Source organism: Callithrix jacchus, chromosome 18, assembly GCF_049354715.1.
Source record: "Callithrix jacchus isolate 240 chromosome 18, calJac240_pri, whole genome shotgun sequence".
In the NCBI taxonomy this organism is placed as follows: Eukaryota; Metazoa; Chordata; class Mammalia; order Primates; family Cebidae; genus Callithrix; species Callithrix jacchus.
Window position 1 is genome coordinate 46,948,348 of NC_133519.1, and position 21,947 is coordinate 46,970,294.

General features: G+C 34.1%; 1 protein-coding gene across 12 annotated transcripts in view; it reads left to right on the forward strand.

The window, feature by feature from the left end:
- LOC144580101 (uncharacterized) overlaps positions 1-21,947 on the forward strand; it is an 852,895-nt gene that overhangs the window by 401,584 nt on the left and 429,364 nt on the right. For all 12 annotated transcript variants that reach the window (XR_013529026.1, XR_013529027.1, XR_013529025.1 and 9 more), the window contains one exon: positions 19,249-19,333. The gene's annotated coding sequence lies outside the window, so the exon portion shown is untranslated. The remainder of the gene's footprint in view (positions 1-19,248; positions 19,334-21,947) is intronic.

The window sequence follows — 21,947 nt, forward strand, 5'->3', positions numbered from 1 at the left end:
ACATACACACATAAACAGGATGTTCATAATGTTGACATAAAAAGAATTTCATAAAAGAATTGACATAAAAATATTTTAACAATTCAGATGTGTATTTTTTCTGTGCGTATGTGTGTGTGTGTGTGTGTGTAGTTGTGTGTTTGCATTTGTTTCAAGCAAAATATTGAAATGTAGAAGCAAAGACCACGACCATACTATTCTGTTTAAAATTCTGAGGAGGCCCATGTTCGGAGACAGAAAGTAGATTAGTGAGTGGTTCTATGAAGCTTGTTATGGAATAGATCCGTTTTTGCACCTTATTGCACGAACTTTCCAGTTCCCATTTTGAGTTCGTCCTACCTTTTCCTTTCCTTCTGTCGTCTTTAACTGCAGACTTAGTCTTCAACAATCTTCGTGAAAATGTTAGTGTATGTACGCATATTCACATATTTATGAACAGTGTTCTTATGAAATGAGCAACTTATGTGTTCCAGGTTCTTTTCATTGTAAATACAGCTTAGCAATAAATTACATATAAATTTACCTCACATTAAATATAAAAATTCACATGCTGTTTCTTGATTTAGTTATGGACATTTACATGCATCTGAACTTTGGCTACAAACTAAAATTACTTAGGGAACTTTGAAAAATTATAGTCTCTAGTCTCACCTAAAGACCAATTAAATCAATATCTCTGGGGGAAGGCAAAGTCAAAAATTACTTCAATTTAAAATGTGATCAAATTATCTCAATTTGCAGGTAAGGATAAAAATGTAGGTGTACGTTTTTTAATTTTTTTGAGACGGAGTCTTGCTCTGTAGCCACACTGGAGTGCAGTGGTGCCATCTCAGCTCACTGCAACCTCTGCCTCTGGGTCCAAGTGATTCTCCTGCCTCAGCCTCATGAGTAGCTGGGACTATGGGTATGCGCCACCACACTCAGCTAATTTTTTTTGTATTTTTGGTAGAGACAGGGTTTCACCATGTTGGCCCAGGATGGTCTCGCTCTCCTGACCTCGTGATCCACCTGTGTCGGCCTCCCAAAGTGCTGGGATTACAGGCATGAGACACTGCGCCCAGCCTTAGCTGACTGTTTTTATTGCTGCTGTTTCATCATAAATAATGATGCTATAATCATCCAAATTATCTTACTTTTGAAAAAGTATTTGAAATGTTATAATATATACCTAAAAACGAAATGCTGTAATAAATGGTATGCCTTATTTAAATGTCCGTATTGCCAAACTGTCCTTCAAAGGCTTTTCAACTAAATAATATGTAATACTGTTCCATATTTCTCCACACATACTGGATATTTTGAGTATTAGATAACTGTATTTTTACAAAGTACCATAGAAGTTTATGGTGTTAGGTCTTATGTTTAAGTCTTTAACTCATCTGGTGTTAATTTTAGTGTAAGGTGTCAGGAAGGGGTCCAGTTTCTGCTTTCTGCAAACTGCTAGCCAGTTTTCCCAACACCATTTATTAAACAGGGAATCCTTTCCTTATTGCTTGTTTTTGTGAGGTTTGTCAAAGATAAGATGGTTGTAGATGTGTGGCTTTGCCACCAAGGCCTCTGTTCTGTTCCATTGGTCTGAATCTCTGTTTTGGTACCAGGATCATGCTGTTTTGATTACTGAAGCCTTATAGTATAGTTTGAAGTCAGGTAACATGATGCCTCTGGCTTTGTTCTTTTTGCTTAATATTCTCTTGGTTATGCAGGCTTTCTTTTGGTTCCACATGAACTTTAAGGTATTTGTTTTCCACTTCCGTGAAGAAGGTCATTGGTAGCTTGATGGTTATAGCATTGAATCTATAAATTACTTTGGGCAGTACAGCCATTTTCATGACATTGATTCTTCCTAACCATGAGCATGGAATGTTTCTCCATCTGTCTGTGTCCTCTCTTATTTCCTTGAGCAGTGGTTTGTAGTTATCCTTGAAAAGGTCCTTTATCTCCTTTGTTAGTTTTATTCCTAGGTATTTTATTCTCTTTGTAGCAAGACCTAACACCATAAAAACCCTAGAAAAAAACCTAGGCAAAATCATCAGGGCATAGGCAAGGACTTCATGACTAAAACACCAAAAGCATTGGCAACAAAAGCCAAAATAGACAAATGGGACCTAATCAAACTCCAGAGCTGCTGTACAGCAAAGAAACAATCGGGCAACCAACAGAATGGGAAAAATATTTTGCAATCTACCCAGCTGACAAAGAATCTACAATGAACTAAAACAGATCTACTAGAAAAAAAGAAAACCATCCAAAAGTGCTCAAAGGATATGAACAGTTTTCAAAAGAACACATATATAAGGCCCACAAACATAAGGAAAAAATGTTCATCATCACGGACTATTAGAGAAATGCAAATCAAAACCACATTGAGATACCACCTCATGTCAGTTAGAATGGCAATCATTAAAAAATCTGGAGACAACAGATGCTGGAGACAATGTGGAGAAATAGGAACACTTTTACACTGTTGGTGGGAGTGTAAATTAGTTCAACCATTGTGAAAGACAGTGTGGCACTTCCTCAAGGACCTAGAAATAGAAATTCCATTTGACCCAAAAATCCCATTACTGGGTATATACCCAAAGGACTATAAATCATTCTACTATAAAGACACATGCACACAATGTTCATAGTGGCACCATTTACAATAGCAAAGACCTGGAACCATTGATGACAGACTGAACAAGGAAAATGTGGCACACATACACCATGGAATACTATGCAGCCATAAAAAATGATGAGTTCGTGTCCTCCCTAGGGACATGGATGAATCTGGGAACCATCATTCTCAGCAAACTGACACAAGAACAGAAAATCAAGCACCACATGTTCTCACTCATAGGCAGGTGTTGAACAGTGAGAACACATGGACACAGGGAGGGGAGCATCACACACTGGGGTCTGTTGGGGGGGCAAAGGAGGGACAGCAGTTGGTGGAGAGGTCAGGGAGGGATAACATGGGGAGAAATGCCAGATATAGGTAACAGGGGGATGGAGGCAGCAAACCACATTGCCATGTGTGTACCTATGCAACAATCGTGCATTATCTGCACATGTGCCCCAGAACCTACAGTACAACTAAAAAATAAAATAAAATAAAATATTTTAAAAAGTACCATAGAAAATCTTATTTTATATACAGCAATGCAAAAATCAATGTCATGCAGAATCCAAAGTTTAGAATTTACTATTTATGTATACCTACCTTTCATAATTAAGTCAAGAAAAGTATAATTCCTCACTATTTTGAGTATGTTTTCATATTCAATATGAAGCCAATATATTAGTCAGCCTTCTTTAGTGAAATAGAACCAATAAGATATATGCATATCCTACTAGGGAGACACACACACACACACACACACACGCACAAATGTATGTATATGCCCACATATTTACATATACATAATGTAGGGGCAAATCTTGTCAGTTCTGGCCAATCTGTTAGCAAATCTGTAAGCACCTTTGTTTGGTTTTGGTATGCTTAATAAGTTATTTAGATATAGATACCAGGGTTCAAAATCATTTTCTATATCACTTATCTTAGATATTTGCATTAACTGTTGTTTTTCTACTGTAGTGGAATATATGATAAATACATATTATCTATATTTTATATATATGACGAGGGGAAGGTTTTGTGGGAATTGACTCACAGGATTATGAGAAGGTACAATAGGCCACATGCCAAAGGCCTAAAAAGGGATTGTTGGTATGAGTGCTGCTGACTTAAGTACCAGAGTTCTAAGAAGATGGATGTCTAAGTTCAGGAAGCAAAGAGTGAATTTAGCCTTTCTCTACCTTTCTTTCTGGCCCTCAGTGTGTGAGGTGATTCTGCACCCACACTGGTGAGGGTAGATCTTTGTTACCCCGTGTACTGATTAATATGCTAATCTCTTCCGAAAACACCCTTCCAAACCTATGCAGAATAGTGTCTTATCAGCTATCTGCGGAACCCTAAATCCAGTCAAACCAATACGTAATCTTGACCATCACAGTCAGTATCTACATCCTACTTAATACTATAAAAGATCTAGGCCGGGCGCGGTGGGTCAAGCCTGTAATCCCAGCACTTTGGGAGGCCGAGGCGGGTGGATCACGAGGTCAAGAGATCGAGACCATCCTGGTCAACATGGTGAAACCCCATCTCTACTAAAGATACAAAAAATTAGCTGGGCACGGTGGCGCGTGCCTGTAATCCCAGCTACTCAGGAGGCTGAGGCAGGAGAATTGCCTGAACCCAGGAGGCGGAGGTTGCGGTGAGCCGAGATCGCGCCATTGCACTCCAGCCTGGGTAACAAGAGCGAAACTCCGTCTCAAAAAAAAATAAAAATAAAAAAAATTTAACAATATAGAGGGAAGTTGTACCACTGCCTTGCCAATAATTGCTTTTGCCAGTCTCTTTCATTTTAGCTATGCAGGGATCTGTGTTATGACTCTAAGGATAATGGTAAACATTCCCTTAGATAATCGAATGACATTTTGTTCAGGCTCAAAGCTTTTTGTTTTTGTTTTTCAGTAGGACAACTCTCTCCTACATTGTCTGAATTTCTAATCTGTTCAACATTCCAGTAATCACCCCCACCACTTATTACAGATACAGTCTTCATTTCAGCTATAATTATTTCCTTTCTCACCCTCACACCTCTCTTTTGTATTTAAAGAAAACTACACTGAGGACCTTAGCTATTGAGTTAAGAAATATAACCTACCTGATCTTTGTACTAAGTAATCATATTCAAATAAAATCATTTTCTCAGTGGCACTCAGTCTGTATTTATTGAATGCAGTGTAAAGAGAAAAAACATTTAATTCAGATTCAGTTACTTAAAGTCTTTCTCCATTTGTTTTAGTATATATATGTTACCTCTTCTAATCTTGCTTCCAGAGATACTAATACATATACGGTACCAAATTCCTACTATCCAGTTCCTCCTCTGAGCTCATATATGTGCATGGCATGCTAGCAAGTTTCAGTCGGTGGTTAGTTACTGCATAACATGGATCAATATATTTCCAGACTCTCTAATATAACTAGGAACAAGTGACTTCTTGTTTATGTGCTATATCCTGTACCATCAGAAGAACCTCTGCTGCACAGTCACTCGGCAGCCCTGTCTGAAAAAAGATAGAGCTGAAATATGAAGCCTCCTTAGTAATTAAGGAAGGAAAGAGGGCAACTGGAAGGTGAGAAATAATTTTAAAGCATGAAATTGGGTATTTTAAAGGGTGCTCTGAGGTAATCATCTTAAATTTTAAAAGTTTTTTTCCCCAGGTATTTACATAGAGGACATTGCATGAAATAGGCACCCAAGTTTTTCATTGTGTTTAAACTATTAACTTGATGCTTAAAATAAAAAAAAATCCTCACTGATTTCATATAACAAATATCAAATTATATGCATATGGCTTGTAGGGGTATTTTAGTAAGGTACAGCTGTTTAATGACAAAAAGAAAAAATGAATAGGGATTTACTCTGAACCAGGGTCAGATTAATGTAACTTTTGAAAGTAAAATGATATTAAAAATAACTTTTCGTCCCTGGCTAAATTTTGTATTTTTAGTAGAACGGGTCTCACCATGTTGGCCAGGCTGGTTTCTGGTTTCGAACACCTGACCTCAAATGATCCACCCACCACCACCTCCCAAAACACTGGGATTACAGGTGTGAGCCACCACACCCATATATATATGCACACTCATATAAATTGGGAATACATTTTCTCACAAAATCAAAAAGTAGATAAAATTAATCAGTCACCTATGTAGAAATGGGAGGAGATTTTGAAATGTACCCAATGTTTTCTTTTATCTTAGTACTGTATAAAATCAGTTACCTCTGCTTTTTAGAAGCATAAAAGCTAAAATGAAATTGCTTGAAGCATAGAAAAGTGAGAAAACATAAATGAAGCCTTCAGGATTCACACCTTGTCTGTTCTGAACTCAAAGTCAGTCTCACCTGGGAATACATTAGAGTCATTAGGAAGATGACCTCTATTTGTTGCTAGAAATATTACTTTTTATCTGGATGTGATTTAATTTTGAATCTGGTAAGAATCACACATTGATCACATATCCTGTGATATTAAGGGGCATCTTAGTAGGAGTTTCAGCTATTTCAATTTAGGTTTATGGGCATGTATTTTCCATTGCCTCAACTGCACGCTGATCCATATATTTGGTCAAGGAAAAAAGTGTTTGACACATTCTCATCCGTAGAAGTATCAGTCAATTAAAAAAACTTATCAAAGATAAGAGAAGACTTCCTTAGATGCTTGGATGGCTGTATGAATTAAAATATTGCATTATAAGACCTAAACAATAACAATCCCAGTTTAAATATGAAAATTTGCTGAATTGTGTTCAGTATGATTTGAGAATCTGAAAAGTAGTCACCTAGAAAAAGAAAGATAAATTGGACGTGCATAGGCTGTTATAGACTGAAGCTCAACTTTAAATCAAATAACCCCTGAAATTGGATTAAATTGACCCTGAAGTGCTAGGGCAGCAGCACTACAAATTCCAGAAACAGCTCCATTACTATGTGAACACTAGAGGTATGGTTAAAAAAAAGTCACTGAGGAGATGAGAAAATAAAGATCTTTAAATAAATGGGTTAATTGGATATATGTCTAGAAAAATGAAAACTTGAACCAACCTTACACTATATGTCAAAGTAAATTCTAGATGAATCATAAATTTAAATTTAGGAAAAATACTAAAGATTCTAGAAGAAAATAAGGAGTATACCTCCATGACTTTATGATTGGGAAATGCAGAATATTATAGTTACCTACACTGAAGAAATAAACATGTATTTTTGCATATATTATAATTAAAAACATCTGCTCAGCAAGACACCAAAAATGAACACAAACTGCAACGTGAGGAGTTACAACATGTATAACTAGTATGTGCACATGTACACATTCACACACCCACATGACACCTCCCTCAAAAAAAATAATAATTTGAAAGCTTCCATAAGATTTGGTAAGTACTTTTTAAAAAGGACTTTCCAAGTGGCTAATAAACGTAGGAAAAACTCTTCAACATCATTAACATCCAGGGAAACACAAATTAAAGCTCAGCGAGTTATCATACACACATCATGATACCGTAAGAAAAAGAACAGTCTAAGCTTTGTAACATGAAGTAATCAGAACTCAACTGAATACTCCAGGAGAAAACTCTGAAGATCCTGGAGCTCTTTTTTCTGTTCCGTTCTTTCTGCAGTACTCCGTCTGGCAAGCTCCAGCAGCCTTGGTTTCCCCAGCACCAGTTTAATCTTGACTCAGGGAGTTTCCTGGCTCTGCTTGGAAACCCTCCTAGCTAGAAGTCATAGAGCTTCTCTCAAGGCAGCAAGCCTCATCTTGAATTGTTGTCCCTATGATTCCTATAATCCCCACCTGTCAAGGAAGAGACCAGGTGGAGGTAATTGAATCATGGGGGCGGTTTCCTCCATGCTGTTCTCATTGTAGGGCTCTTTCCCCCTTGCTCCGCAGTTCTTCTTTCTGCTGCCTTGGAACCAGAAGATGCCTTGCTTCTTTTTCTCTTACTCCATGATTTTAAATTTGCTGAGGCCTCCCCATCCATGCTGAACTGTGAGTTAATTAAACCTTTTTCCTTTAATGTAGAGCTCATCTTATTTATTTTCCATCTCTTACAGAAAACCTCCAGGTCACAGTGCTCTCCAGTATATCAAAACGATTGTTCTATATATTTCATTTTTTGAGGGTTTGAGCCCAATAATACTGAAAATTTGGTATTTGTTGCTCCATCTTGGGCAGAAGGAAAACTAGTATCACTAGTTTCTGAACAATTTAGTTACCAGCATACCTAAAAGCAAAAATCTGCTAGTGAAAATTAGTGAAAAACACTCCTTGATTTTTCATTTCACTTGTCTTTCATTGCTTTCTGAAATTTGACACTGGTAGCTTTTATTTAATAAAATAAAATCAGTCATCATCTCCAATATATGGCATTAATACTTAGAAAATATTTAAAGCCACTGAACCGTCACAAATTTTTGAAGTATATCTGTTCAACTCTGAGAACTACTACAAAAAATTATCCCCTTCAATTTTACTTCCATGTCTCTTAATTTTTGTGAAAAGTGAGGAAGAATTCCTTAGTACCTGATTCAGTGCCACTCTAAATGTGGATATTTAACATCCTATGTTTTTTTGTGATAAAAGTTTATCAAATAAAGAATTCGGACTTGGTTCAGTGCTCTGAAAATTGATGCTTTTTTTCTGAAAATTATCTTATTCTCCACTCAAAATGTCCACTTTGCTAGATGACAGCTGCGTGCCTTCTTCATTCAACTTGCCTGTTATCGATTTTGTATTTTAAATTCTTAACACCTGGAAACACTTACTAAATGATTGATAAGGTTAGGCTTTGTGTCTCCACCTAAACCTCATCTTGAATTGTAATCCCCATAATAACTATGGTCCCCACAGGTCAAGGAAGAAACCAGGTGGAAGTAATTGAATTATGGGTGCAGATTCCCCCATGCTGTTCTCATTATAGTGAGTGAGTCTCACGGTATCTGATGGTTCTATAAAGAGCTCTTCCCCCCCTCCCCCCGCACTTCTCCGTTTGCAGCCCTGCAGAGAGGGTGCTTTGCTTCCTCCTTCTCTCTTACTCCATGATTTTAAGTTTCCCGAGGCCTCCCAGCCATGCCAAACTGTGAGTTGTATTTTAAATTCTTAACACCTGGAAACACTTACTAAATGATTGATAAGGTTAGGCTTTGTGTCTCCACCTAAACCTCATCTTGAATTGTAATCCCCATAATAACTATGTGAGTTGATTAAACCTCTTTCCTTCATAAATTATCTATTCTTGGGCAGTTCTTTATAGCAATATGAAACAGACATACATTGACTTACAAGCCAAATGATATGATATATACGTGACTGACCTTAAAGTACTCAGCAAAATTGTTAGTCGTTACATTTGAATAGATTAAGTAACAAAAGCAGAAAGATATGATGAAATAAACTTAATTGTGGCAAGCTGTCATAGTGACTCAAATGAGTTACAATATGTATTTATTATGATGGTTAAAGTAATTAATACCTGTATGGATTAAAAACCACAACAATAATAGAAAATTTCTGGCTTGGTATGGTGGCTCATGCCTACAATCCCAACTCTTTGAGAGGCCAAAGCAGGAGAATCACTTGAGGCCAGGATTTCAAGACCAGCCTGGGCACAAGACCCTGTCTCTACAAAAAAAATTTAAAAATTAGCTGGGCATTGTGGCATAAACCTGTACTCCCAGCTACTTAGGAGGCTGAGGTAGAAGAATTGCTTGGTCCCAGGAATTTGAAGCTGCAGTGAATAATCACACCACTGCATCCCAGCCTGGGCCACAGAATGAAATCCTTTCTCAAAATATAGTAAAAAAATAATAATAATAAAATATTTCTATTAATTTTTGTAGCTAAATAAACATTGCTGACCCCTGGTATTTGCTAGTCAAGTTTTCTAGTGAGAAAATGCAAGTTTTAATAACATACATTTTTAAATACAGACAAATTAGGAAAAATATATGTACATGGTACATTTTTGGAACATTTTAGGACAGATTTATTCACAGAAACAATTAAAGTAGAATCATTTTTATTTGGTTCAGGTTAAGGGGTATGCCCTTAATCCAGGATATGCAAACTTTGGTCGTTGGCCCAAATATGACCTGCAACCCATTCTTAAAATTATATGTATTTGAACACAGCCATGACTGTTCACTTACATACTGTGGCCGCTTTGTTTGTTACAAGACAAAGGAAGGTAATTGTGACAGAGACCTTATGATCCACACAATCTAAAATATTTACACTCTAAAAAAATTTGCTAAATCCTGGCAGTCATTTGTTATTCAAAATAAATCTAGGCTCTGTAGGAAGAAAGTATGCACAACAACTCAAAAGTAAGTTGATTTCCTCTTTTTGGAGGTGAAATATTTGTCAAAGTAACTAATACTTTGTCATATATTGTAAAACAATACAATATTCACTTTTCAAATCTATTATAGCTTTGGAGAATCCAACAGATATCCAGCTTGCTAGGCTAATTAAATATTTTTAATATGATTTTATACTATTACTCTAGTATTATAGGTATTTGAAACACCATGAACAACATATTTATTGTAATTATTGTTGCATTTTCAAGGAATTGGAAATAGTAGAAAACATTGATTGCTAAGGGACACAAAAATAAAGCCAAGATATTTTAAAAACTTGAAGACATTTGCAGTATTAGTATATAGTTATGGTTAGAGCTTAATTTTGTAGTTTTTAATTCAGGAAAACCACCTCAAAAGGTGATGTTTTAATACAAAGACAAAACTTAGTAACATATGGAATGACGAAGATTATGCTGTCTGACATGGCTCATAATGCATGAACTCTCTAAACGATAACCTAAGTGAACTGTACAGGTTCAAATCATACCATGTCGATGTTGGAGGTCATTGTTAAAGACTCAAATGTATGAAGACCTGTATAAGCCTAGGGAATGCATTTAATTTGTTCATGCAGAGAATACATTTCAGATTCTTTAATTTCCTAGACAAATTTTCATTCGTTCTTTAATACCAAGAGACAGGGATTTTTTTTCTAAATAGTGAGCATCATAGCATCAGGATTTTCCTGTCGTTTTATATTACAAACAGAATACTAATTTCCTAAAGCTTGATAGGGAGTAAAATTTACTTTATGAGAAAGAATAAATCACAGCTTTCTTTTAAAAATAGTGCTCTAAGGGTAGTATAGGCAAGTCAAATATTAAATGGATGACATCAAATAGCAGTAGCTGTTCACAAGAATTAAGACAACAAAGTGTTTTGACTTTGGAAAACAAGAAGGATTCTGTAGCATTTTTCATCTAAATGTGAGTGTGACTTACCTGTCTTTGTGACCCATACTCCACTGTAATAGCTGCACAGATCAATGCAGAACTGCTCCATAAGGTAACCTCAGCCTGGCTGAAGAGATGCTGCCACACAGGGCTATAACTCAATAAACCTGCTCCTCTTCAAGATCCTACCCTACAGGGCTCTTTTCTTTTCTTTCTTTTCTTCTGACATACTCTCACTCTAACCTCTAGGCTAGACTGCAGTGGTGTGATCACTGCTCACTGCAACCTCTTACTCCCAGCCTGAACTCAAGTGATCCTCCAGCTACAGCCTCCCAAGTACTTGAGAATACAGTTATGTACTATTCCTGGCTAGTGTTTTATCTAATTCAATTTTTTTTGTAGAGATGGGGGTTTTGCTATGCTCCCCAGACTGTTCTCAGATTCCTGGGCTCAAGTGATCCTCCTGCCTTGGCCTTTCAAAGCACTGGGATTATAGGTGTGAGCCACCATTCCCAGTCTTAACATCAAGTTTTTATGGGATGCTTTCTTGGTGGCATAGCCATTATTAATTATTAATCACATATTTGTAGGTTGAATTATTAGAAATTTGGCATATTTCTTAGAACACTTAGTTCATGTAAAAATTCATCACATTTTCACTTATTTTTTTTTAAATGAAATCAAGTTTATTAAGAAAGTAAATGAATAAAAGAATAGCTACTCCATAGGCAGGGCAGGCACATTTTCACTTATTTTTATCATGTGTCCTACTTCAAGATAGTCTGGCTGACTAGTAAACCTCATGGTATCATTATTTTAATTTCTATACTTTCTTGGTATTCTGCTCCTTCTAGAATCAAAAGACTATCTCTGTTTTTCTTGTACATACCTTGAGTCATTAAATTATTTGATTTTTATGTACTTAAAAAATTGAAAGCTCTACATTGTTACTATTTTACTATTGCAATTATTCTATGTAATTAGAAAACATTGCTTTCTTATTAATACTGCTGCAATATATTTTTACTTTTGCATTTTTTAATAAAATTACCCAACAACATGCTCATTTCCTAGTAAAGTAAGAAACTTTTTCTAAAAAAGTAATGCACAGATTTACAATAATTTTACATGAGAAATATGTAAGCTATCAAATTCATTTGATATTTTAGAGATCCCTGGCTCTCTAAATAATGCATCTAGTCATAAAGGCATAGCCTTATTTAGTCCAGCTTGCCTTTATTATTTTAATTATCTGGAAAATCATTATTTAAATAGATGAAGATAACCAGAGTAGACAATTAGCATGTACACAGCCCTGTGGACTCACTAAATATTTGTAGAAGGCATATAATCTGATAGTTTAGTTATTTATCTAATTTTTTGTGGCCCCATCAGATAAGTTGTTAAATATTTAAATTTTTACAGAAAAAATATTATAATTTTGTCTCAACTCTACATTCAAAGCCAAAAATGTTGCTTTTATATGACATTGGTAGCCTAAGATTTCCTTACAACTTTATCATGTTATAGATACCACACTAAAGGCTGGAGTGATTAAGTAACCTGAATGATGTCACAAAGCTAAATAGTTTACCCATCCTTAATATTGATATTAGATACATCATTAACTCAGTATCAGTTCAAAAATTTTGAAAGCATGATTTCCTTTTATAATATGTGAACATTTATTTTAACTGTCTGTGATTTTTATGCACAAGACTGGAAAGCATATTTTACATAAAACAACTAGTTTTAACACAGAAATATAAGTTTGATCTATCAGTGACTTTTCAAGTAACTAAATCCTTTACTCTTGTCTATCCCACCTTATTTAAGGCGTTCATAATAACTTGGCTACACCCCTACAAGTATTTGAAATAGCTTCAAGTCTATCCGCCTCAAATCCACATAAAATCTACCACTTGAAACTAATTTTAAAACAAGAAAACAGGGAAATCACTGTCCTACTGATAAATATATTAAAACAATTGTCTCTTCCATAGCTGATAGAAATGACTTCATGTATAGGTATATACACTTAAATATATATGTATAATTATACACATATATATGCACGTAATATGCACACATACACATACATGAAAAAATAAATTTACGCTTCGCATTTATATACAAATTAAGAAGACATATACCTAAATATATGACTTTATCAAAAAATCAAAAGAAAAAACTATTTGCAACCTTAGGTTAAAAGAAATTCTTTTCTATGACACAATCGTCCTGATCCATAAAAAAACATAAACAACATAATCATTACAAAATAATCTGTAAATCAAATACACTGTTGGTAGCATAAGAAGATAAACTGGGAGTAAAATATTTGCAAAGCATATATTTAAGAATGACTGGAATGTATAAAGATGTTCAAAATATACTTATTTTACCAATTACAAGGGAAAAATAGATGTACAGTGTCTTGAAATCTTCATTATATTTGTGTTTTTCAAGATTTTGTTGCATTTCTGTCCTATGCATTATTTATGTTTTAAACATATTTTTATCCTGAGATGTTACTCTAGAAAAAATATTTATTATGGTTGTGTGGTTTTACAAATATAAACTGAACACCCACGTAAACATACAAAGCAGCTTAATAAATAACTAACAGACCATTTCAGCATTCCCAAAACCCTCCGTGTGTCTTTTACTATTCACAGTGCCTTCTTTCTTTCCAGAGATGTCTACAATCCAGACATCAATGCTGATCATTTTATTTTTACTTTGTGTTTACATTCTATGCTTACATTGCTGAGATACAGTTTCTGTTTTAAGAATGTGTAAATAGACATATTCTTCATTTCTTTCAATATTATGTTAGATTCATCCAAGTTATTGTTTAGCAGCTGTTCTTGGCCCCCCACCACCTTGGATCCTATTTATAGCCCAGTGCCTCTGGTTTCTTCAGTGCTTATAGTTTCTTCAAAATCAGTCCCTGAAATATACAATCAACACGCAGCAATGAACAGTTTTCCTTATCACTTTGTTTCAGGAAGGTTTGTAGTGAAATGCCGCAGAAGAGTCACTATCCCATGAATAGCCTTTCCTAACACCGCAGAATTAGGATTTCCCACAAGTTCCAGAGGTAAAATGTCCAAGTTTCCTTAGCGTGGCGCCATGGTGGCTTCTCTGTACTCAGCAGCTGTGGCTGGCTGTGTCCTCCTAGCAAGAAGATCTCAGCCCTGATCAAGGGGCTCCTCTTTTTTTTTTTTTTGAGACGGAGTTTCGCTCTTGTTACCCAGGCTGGAGTGCAATGGTGCGATCTCGGCTCACCGCAACCTCCGCCTCCTGGGTTCAGGCAATTCTCCTGCCTCAGCCGCCCGAGTAGCTGGGATTACAGGCACGCACCACCGTGCCCAGCTAATTTTTTGTATCTTTAGTAGAGACGGGGTTTCACCATGTTGACCAGGATGGTCTCGATCTCTTGACCTCGTGATCCACCCGCCTCGGCCTCCCAAAGTGCTGGGATTACAGGCATGAGCCACCACGCCCGGCCCAAGGGGCTCCTCTTTAGGCGCTGTAGCTCTACCCTGAGGAAAGATGCTGTTCTTTTGATCTCTTCTTGCTACAGTTTTGTTTGTTTTTGTTTTTCTAATTTCTCTTGGTTTCTTACTAGCCAATCCCTTGTTTGTATCTCTTGTTATGGTACATGTTAATATTTATATTAAATTGCCCCTGTTTAAATTACTATATGGTTTCCCTCTTGTCATTGAATGCAGACTAACACATGACTTTTATCTCCAGAACATTAGTAGTATTTCATTTAAAATATGTGCCTTCTTATTTCACTACTTTAGACTTTATACTACCTATTGTACTACCTTGTATTGCCTACCGTATTACACGCAGTATGTGGTACCCACCACTGTTTCTTCTCTTCATCAAGCTAAGTGTCTGCTCCTTAATTGGTTGCTTATGCTTTTTCATGAGTGTGGTTCTCAGATGACATATGGATGTCAGAATACTTTCATCAATTTCAGCATATATGTAGTGTTTTGTGCCTCTTCTAGTTGTTTTATTTGTGTTCTTTCTCTGGTGTCTTCTCCACTTTCAATGTATTATTATTATTTATCTTTATCTGCAACCAGTTTTTGGTTGCTAGGTTACCTTAAGGTTCAGCTATTCCAAGATGTAAGAAAGATTCAATGATCTTTGTGTCTATGTATAGTTTATAAATCTGTGGATGATCAATTCCAGGCAACCGGAGCCAAATTATTTACTATCCAGTCTTCTGTGGCCTCCCAGCCTGATGTGTTTAAACTTTCTATGAGAATATAAGAAACCTCTACTGGATAATTTTTCCCTGTAATCTTCCATAAAGGGAAATATGGCTCAGGGTGGAGAAAGCCTTGCACATTTCTGCCAGGGGCAGCCTTCCTGCTACCTCTGCAATGTCTTTGTTCCAGGGAAATATATGATTCAGTGTTGTAGGAGAGATTAGTGGAAAATAACTCTAAAACACTACTGTCTCCTCACTCTATACAATACAGAAATGTAAGATGCTTATGAGTATATATGCATATATATACACATAAGGAAATTAATAACACATATTTACTACCTAATAACACATCAATACTTCCAGTACCAACACCTAATAACTTATACAAATAAAAGTATCTATACACATATTCAGAAAACAAAAATTTTGTTACAATATAATATGTACAACCTCTTTAACTTATTAAATATATTTGTTCAATAAATCTCTAAAATATTCTATATTTGCAAAAATTTCTAACTCCTTTAAATATGACTAGTAGAATACATAACATTTTCAAACTTGATTATATAATATATATCCACAAGTAAATAATTATAGGCATGTAATATATGAGAGACATCTACCAAAAAGGACACACAGAAAAAATAAAAGCATTTATAACCTACAGGGTTAAAAAAAGAACTTTAACTAAATCTTGCAAAGTAGCTAGGTATTCACAAATGATGCCACAAATGTGTATTGTGCTTCCACAAGGTAAATATAAAGCAGGGGGCAGGGAATCTGGGGACAGAGTAGAAAGAGAAAAACATTGGGCAAAATGAAAAGGGGACTTTATGGTTAATTTTGAAAATGGTGTAACATAGTTCAGATCTAGGTTTGGTTTCTTTTCTTCTTAACGTTGCCAATTTGCCTGTTTTGGGCTTTTGATTCCATTGATAATTGGGATACTTTGAGAATCTGCAAATTAATCAATTTGGTACAGAAACTGAACGTGTCTTTTTTTCTAAAATAAACTGTGTTATTTCTCCCCAAGACTAATACATGTGACCTGGAACAGCTAGATAATTCATCCAAGAGAAAAATTAAGGACTAAATGAACCATGCAATATGTTATGCTGCTTAATGTATAAGAAACTATAGAGAATGAACTCTATGTATAATTTTGCTAATGAAGTCATATTGTTGTCATGGAACTTCTGCTCTACTATTAAATTTTGTTTCCTCTCACATATTCAATATTTCTGAAACTTGGCCAGAGCTATACAGGCGTATTTACCATGCAGCAATTTCATAGAAAAATATCAGCAATAATATTACAGTTGTATAAATTATATTCTTAGGAAGACTGAAATTATTGCTGTACAGTTGCTGGTTCCTCTGTCCTTTGAGAAACCTAGTGTTTGCAAAAAGATGTTTTTAATATTTTTTCTCAGTGATGTAAAAGCATTTCAACCTGAATTAATTGTTAAATATTTTAAATAAAAACCCATATTTTTATTTTATATAATAAAATTAGCATACATTTATAAAGGCAAGAATAATCAATTAATAACTTTGAGTGGCATCATAATCTTTTTTTACAAATAGGTGTTTCCAGCACCTTTATTAATAATTGCCAAAACATAGAAGCAGCAAGATGTCCTTCAGTAGGTGAATGGAATATTACTATTTTTATTTTGGATCAAATGTTTTTTATTATACCTTAAGTTCTAGGATACATGTGCAGAATGTGCAGGTTTATTACATAGGTATGTGATATCATAATATTAAAAGCTGTAGTTACTCAGATTAAATTATAGGGGGCTAGCTCCATACAGTTAGAATTATATTTTTTTAAAAACTAAATGCATTTAAGTGTTTATCTACATAGCTACGTAAGTCATGTCATTTATTATTTGATTGTTACAGGCAAGTTTTAACCTTTATATGAAGAGTAGTTTGCAAACACTAACAGAAAAAGAATAAATTAATTATAAAAAGTACATGTAAACTACGTAAGAAGCATTGGTCTTTGAATTCTTATTGATTTCATATTTTAAAAAATTATTTTATGTCTACCTATGGTTTGACATTGATTTAAAGTATTATATATTTTATAGAGAGAATGGATATATAACAGAAACTAATTTGAAGGGAAAATTAGATAAAATGGTTAAAAATAATTCAGTTTGTATTGAAAAATGAAATTGAACCCTCTGTAATAATTAATAATTAATAATATCATCTAATAACTTATCACATATAAGGCCTTGGTAAAAAATTATATATATATATATGTGTATGTGTGTGTGTGTGTGTGTGTGTGTGTGTGTATATATATATATAAATTATTCCTCACAATAAATGTTTAAAGTAAGTATGGTTACTTTGACTATTTTTGAGGTAAGGAAACAAATTTTTACCTTAAACAAGATTTTATATAACATGGAGATAAACCTAAGAACTAAATACATCACATTACTGTCCAAAAACAGATCCTAGGATCTTACTTTCTATTTATTCCTGCCTGGGATTTGGGGTCTGTAGAAAATATGAGAGAACCATAGTTCAAATTTAAGGTTTAAATTTAGAAGAAAACCCAGGGCTGAAGTTCAAAAGAGCCAGCAAATTTTAATAAAAATAGCATGTGGAAAACCTAATTCTATCAAATGCCTTTGAGGGAAAACCTCATGATCTATAAAATTGAGAAGTAATGATTGCGTTACTTAGTTGTCTAATAAATATAGATAATATATAAAATAACCCACTACTGATAACTACGATCTGCTAGATAGTGATTTATAGATTCTATTTTTATACAAATTTACAACTAAATTGGATCTAAAAGTGAAGAAAAAGTCATGCACTTAAAAGGAAGTAGCTTGTACCTGGCAGAATAAGGTGATGGTATAAACTTTTCCAACTTGACAAATCTTAAAATTAGCTCGAGATTAGTTAAAGCAACATCAGGTATTTTCTCTTTGTGTTACATAGAAGTGGCATTCATTAATGCCTAAACTGAGATAATTTTTCCTTTTATTCAACACATATTCACCGAATATCTGCTAGGAGCATAATTACCTAAAATATGCTGAATAACATATCAACATATTATAATTTCACTTTAATAACAGTTCTGCAGGATCTTATCTTGGAAGAAACAAAGGCCAAGCCTTGTAACATTGATAAACAATACTGCAGAAGGTGCAAGGATGGGGAAGGCAAATAGGCTGAAAGAATTGGAGATCTCTTTTTGTTGGATTGTAATGCAAGGAAGAGGGTCATTGGAATAATGAGTGGAATTTGATAAGGGAAGGAGAGGGAAAAATCAATGCTAATTTCACTAACCTAGAGTATGTCCTACATGTTCCCACCCCCATGGATTTATTTACATATTTCTCCTGGAAGCCCAGTCTGCCACATATATGGGTGGATTTTTTAATTAATGCTTTGATTATCTAGTAGAAATACTATAATGCCTGATTATAGCCTTTAAACTTTATCTTTTTAAACTTTGAATGTATTGAGCTTCAAGTAATTTCTCTAAGAACAATTAGTCAGAATTTTATAACCTCTCTTGGCCTTTTGCTTAGTTTCATTTCATTCCCCCCCCCGTTTGTACAGGTTGCCTTGCCATTTCCTCCCTTACAGCAAATGTGAGCACATTCACATACACACAAACACACAAGAGTGAGTGCACATATACGTACATTATATTTTTAATCAAGAGCTTTGCCTAACACTCAGCTGAAGACAGAAACAGGATTGATGCCTTTATCTTATAAATTAAAAAAATGTTACTTTTATGTTAACATTTTAAAACTTGATTAGTATATATAGCTCTTGTGTTATTTATTATTTAATTCCTGAGACTCACATGATTCTTATATGTAGTATAATGCAGAAATCAATATATTGAAGAATATAATTGAAATAGCAAACAATATTTTCACTTGATGCTAGTTAAAAGAAAGTTTATGTTTTAATTTTCTTTGTATTAAGTGTGTGTTATTGAATAACTTTAGTCTCCTAGCAAATCTTATTCTCTGTCATTTGATAAAACTGAATTATTTATTCAGGATTAATTTTCTCTTCTCCAAAAGTATTGATCTTCCTAAATATATTAAAATTTGGAAAATTGAATTCTTATTCCTAGATGGTGAGCAGTCTCATTACTGCAGAAAACACATTCCAGGGTCTGTCAGCGTTCCTGTGAATATCCTAACCAGCTTAACCATCAGGTAAGTTCTTAGACCTAAACAAATGTATCACATTTAGATTCGTGGGTGGTTGATAAAAACGCAACTTGATGTTTTCTCCGTTAAAAAAACAAAGCCTATCTAGAGTACAAAAAGGGTGCTGTTGAAAATGCTTATGAAAATTTTATTACTTGTATAATATAGAATAAAAAACTATATTACATTTCACTTTCAAGGGAATGTTAAATTTTTGATCCATCCCAGCATTTAATTATATGAAGCAGAGTCCCCTAATCCACAGATGAGAGTTTAATAATAACCTAGAATTTGGGACTACAGGTTCCTTTTGAAGAAAAGTTCCCTATCAAATTTACTAGAGTGAGATTTAAATTGGGAAATAAAGTGATGGAAGAATACAGTGCCCAGGATTTGAACTCATGTATTTTTTTTCTGAGACCATTTATCTCCCATCCAGCTTTATTGACACGAATGAGACATATTACTATGTATACGTCTTTGCCTGGTTATTTGCAAGTGTGGTTCAACTCCTTGCTTTCAGAGAAATCTTTCTTGATAAATTAGGGATTATGGACTCAGAGGTTACATCTCAATCTTCTAAAGTTTAGTTCTAAATTATAACTGTCTTTCCAAATCCTAAATTTTAACCCAGCCTTCTTTTACTCCAGTTATGTGCCTTACATTTAGCTGTTGTCACTTTGGTCCTTAATGAAACAGAAACATGTTCTCTTTTAGTTTTTTAGAATGTATAGTGAGAGTTTTCTCTAAAAAAGAATAACCTTTTACTTGGTTACAGCTTGCTTTATTTATTTTTTTTCCTGTTAATGATAAAATGGCATAGAGATTAGCATGTTTTGTCATTGTAGCCTATTAAAGTGCTCTTGTTCTTTGGCTTCTCTGGGGGGAAAAAAGAGTATCTGACCAAATAGTTACAAAATTTGCATCCAGTAAGAATTACATATGGAGTGGACCTGAATACATTTTCCCTAAGATAAATCAAGTAAGGTCATTTTAGGAAAATTAGGGTCTTCAATGAGCCTGAAAATTTTGTAAGTCTTCTATAGCAAATATCAGTTTATTTATTTTAACTGTTGACTATTAGTATTTTTTTAAGAAATACAAATATTTCATTCAGCAATTTCAAATGCAGACTGAAGTCTTCCTGCAATCACATCTGGTTCAAATATTGTCTATTTAACTTGAAGAAATGAAAATAAGAATAGAACAAGTTATATAAATTTACCATTGCACAGATTCTGCTGAATAAATGGACAAACTAATGTCTTCTAAAATCAAACTACAGGCTACAATTTTCAGATAGCATCAATATTTATAATAGGAAAGATGTAAAATGAGTGAGGTTTTCAGAGCTCTATTGAAGTATACTTGAAAAGCAAAAAATTGTATATGTTTGTTTTGATATATGTCTACATTGTAGAATTATTACCAGACCAAGATAATGAATATGTTCATTAACTCACATAGCTGTGGGGTGTGTGTGTGTGTGTGTGTGTGTGTGTGTAAGAACATTAAAGATCAACTCTCTAAGAAAATGTAAAGTATATAATATAGGACTACTAGTTGTAGTTATTGTGCTGTACATTACATCTCCAGAAATGATTCATCCCATATGGCGGAATGTTTGTTCATTTTAACCAAAATCTTCCCATTTTTCCCAAACCTCAGCCTGTGGCAACCATTATTTTACTTTCTGCTTTTATGTCTTTTTATTATAAGTAATATTAATTCAGGTTGCTGGGTTGTCAAGAGGTCTGTCTGTCTTCATCTTTTGCCATACTAGACATGATGCAGCCTGTGTAGAGTTTCAAATCGAAAGCCTGGAAAGATATCAAGTAAAAGAAAATAATTTTCAGTTTTACATTTGAAAACTTCATTGGAATTTGTCTAGAAAGAAATAGAGAACTAGAAAAAAAAGACACTTTTTCCTATTTTTAGCACATAACTAAATGTATGTTTATGGCATACTGTTCATAACTATGTATTAACCATCAGCAGTATTGGGGGGCATTGAACAGAATGCAAATGAAATTGGTATTGTTTTTTTCATTATATGGACTTGCATTTTTTTTTCTATTTAATACCTTGGGAATTAGTTTTATTATTTAAAGATGTAAAAATTGAAATGTATAATACATTTTATTAACTGTGGTCACTGTGCTGTACTTATCACTCAAACTTATTTCTCCTTCAACTGAAGCTTCGAGCCTTGATATTATCATCTTCCCTTCCACTGTCTTTTCTCCTCTCTCATATCCTTTCCACTCTCTGTATCTATGAGACCAAATTTTTAGATTATATACATAAATAAGATCATATGCTATTTTTATTTCTGGGAGAACCAATAAAATAACAGATTTTTAACATTCTCATCACACAAAAAATTGGTGAGATAATGGGTGTATTAATTACCTTGGTTGAATATTTCTACAATATGTATATATATCAAAACATTACAGTATACCCCATAAATACACACTAAATATTATAATGTAACAATAAAGTATATTATCTTTAAAATCTTATCTTGTTTTTGACCTACTTGGTAAGCATATTAATCATAGAATATCCAAAAAATATTTAAACAGTTTTTAAAATATTTATTTCTTAAAAGAAAGCA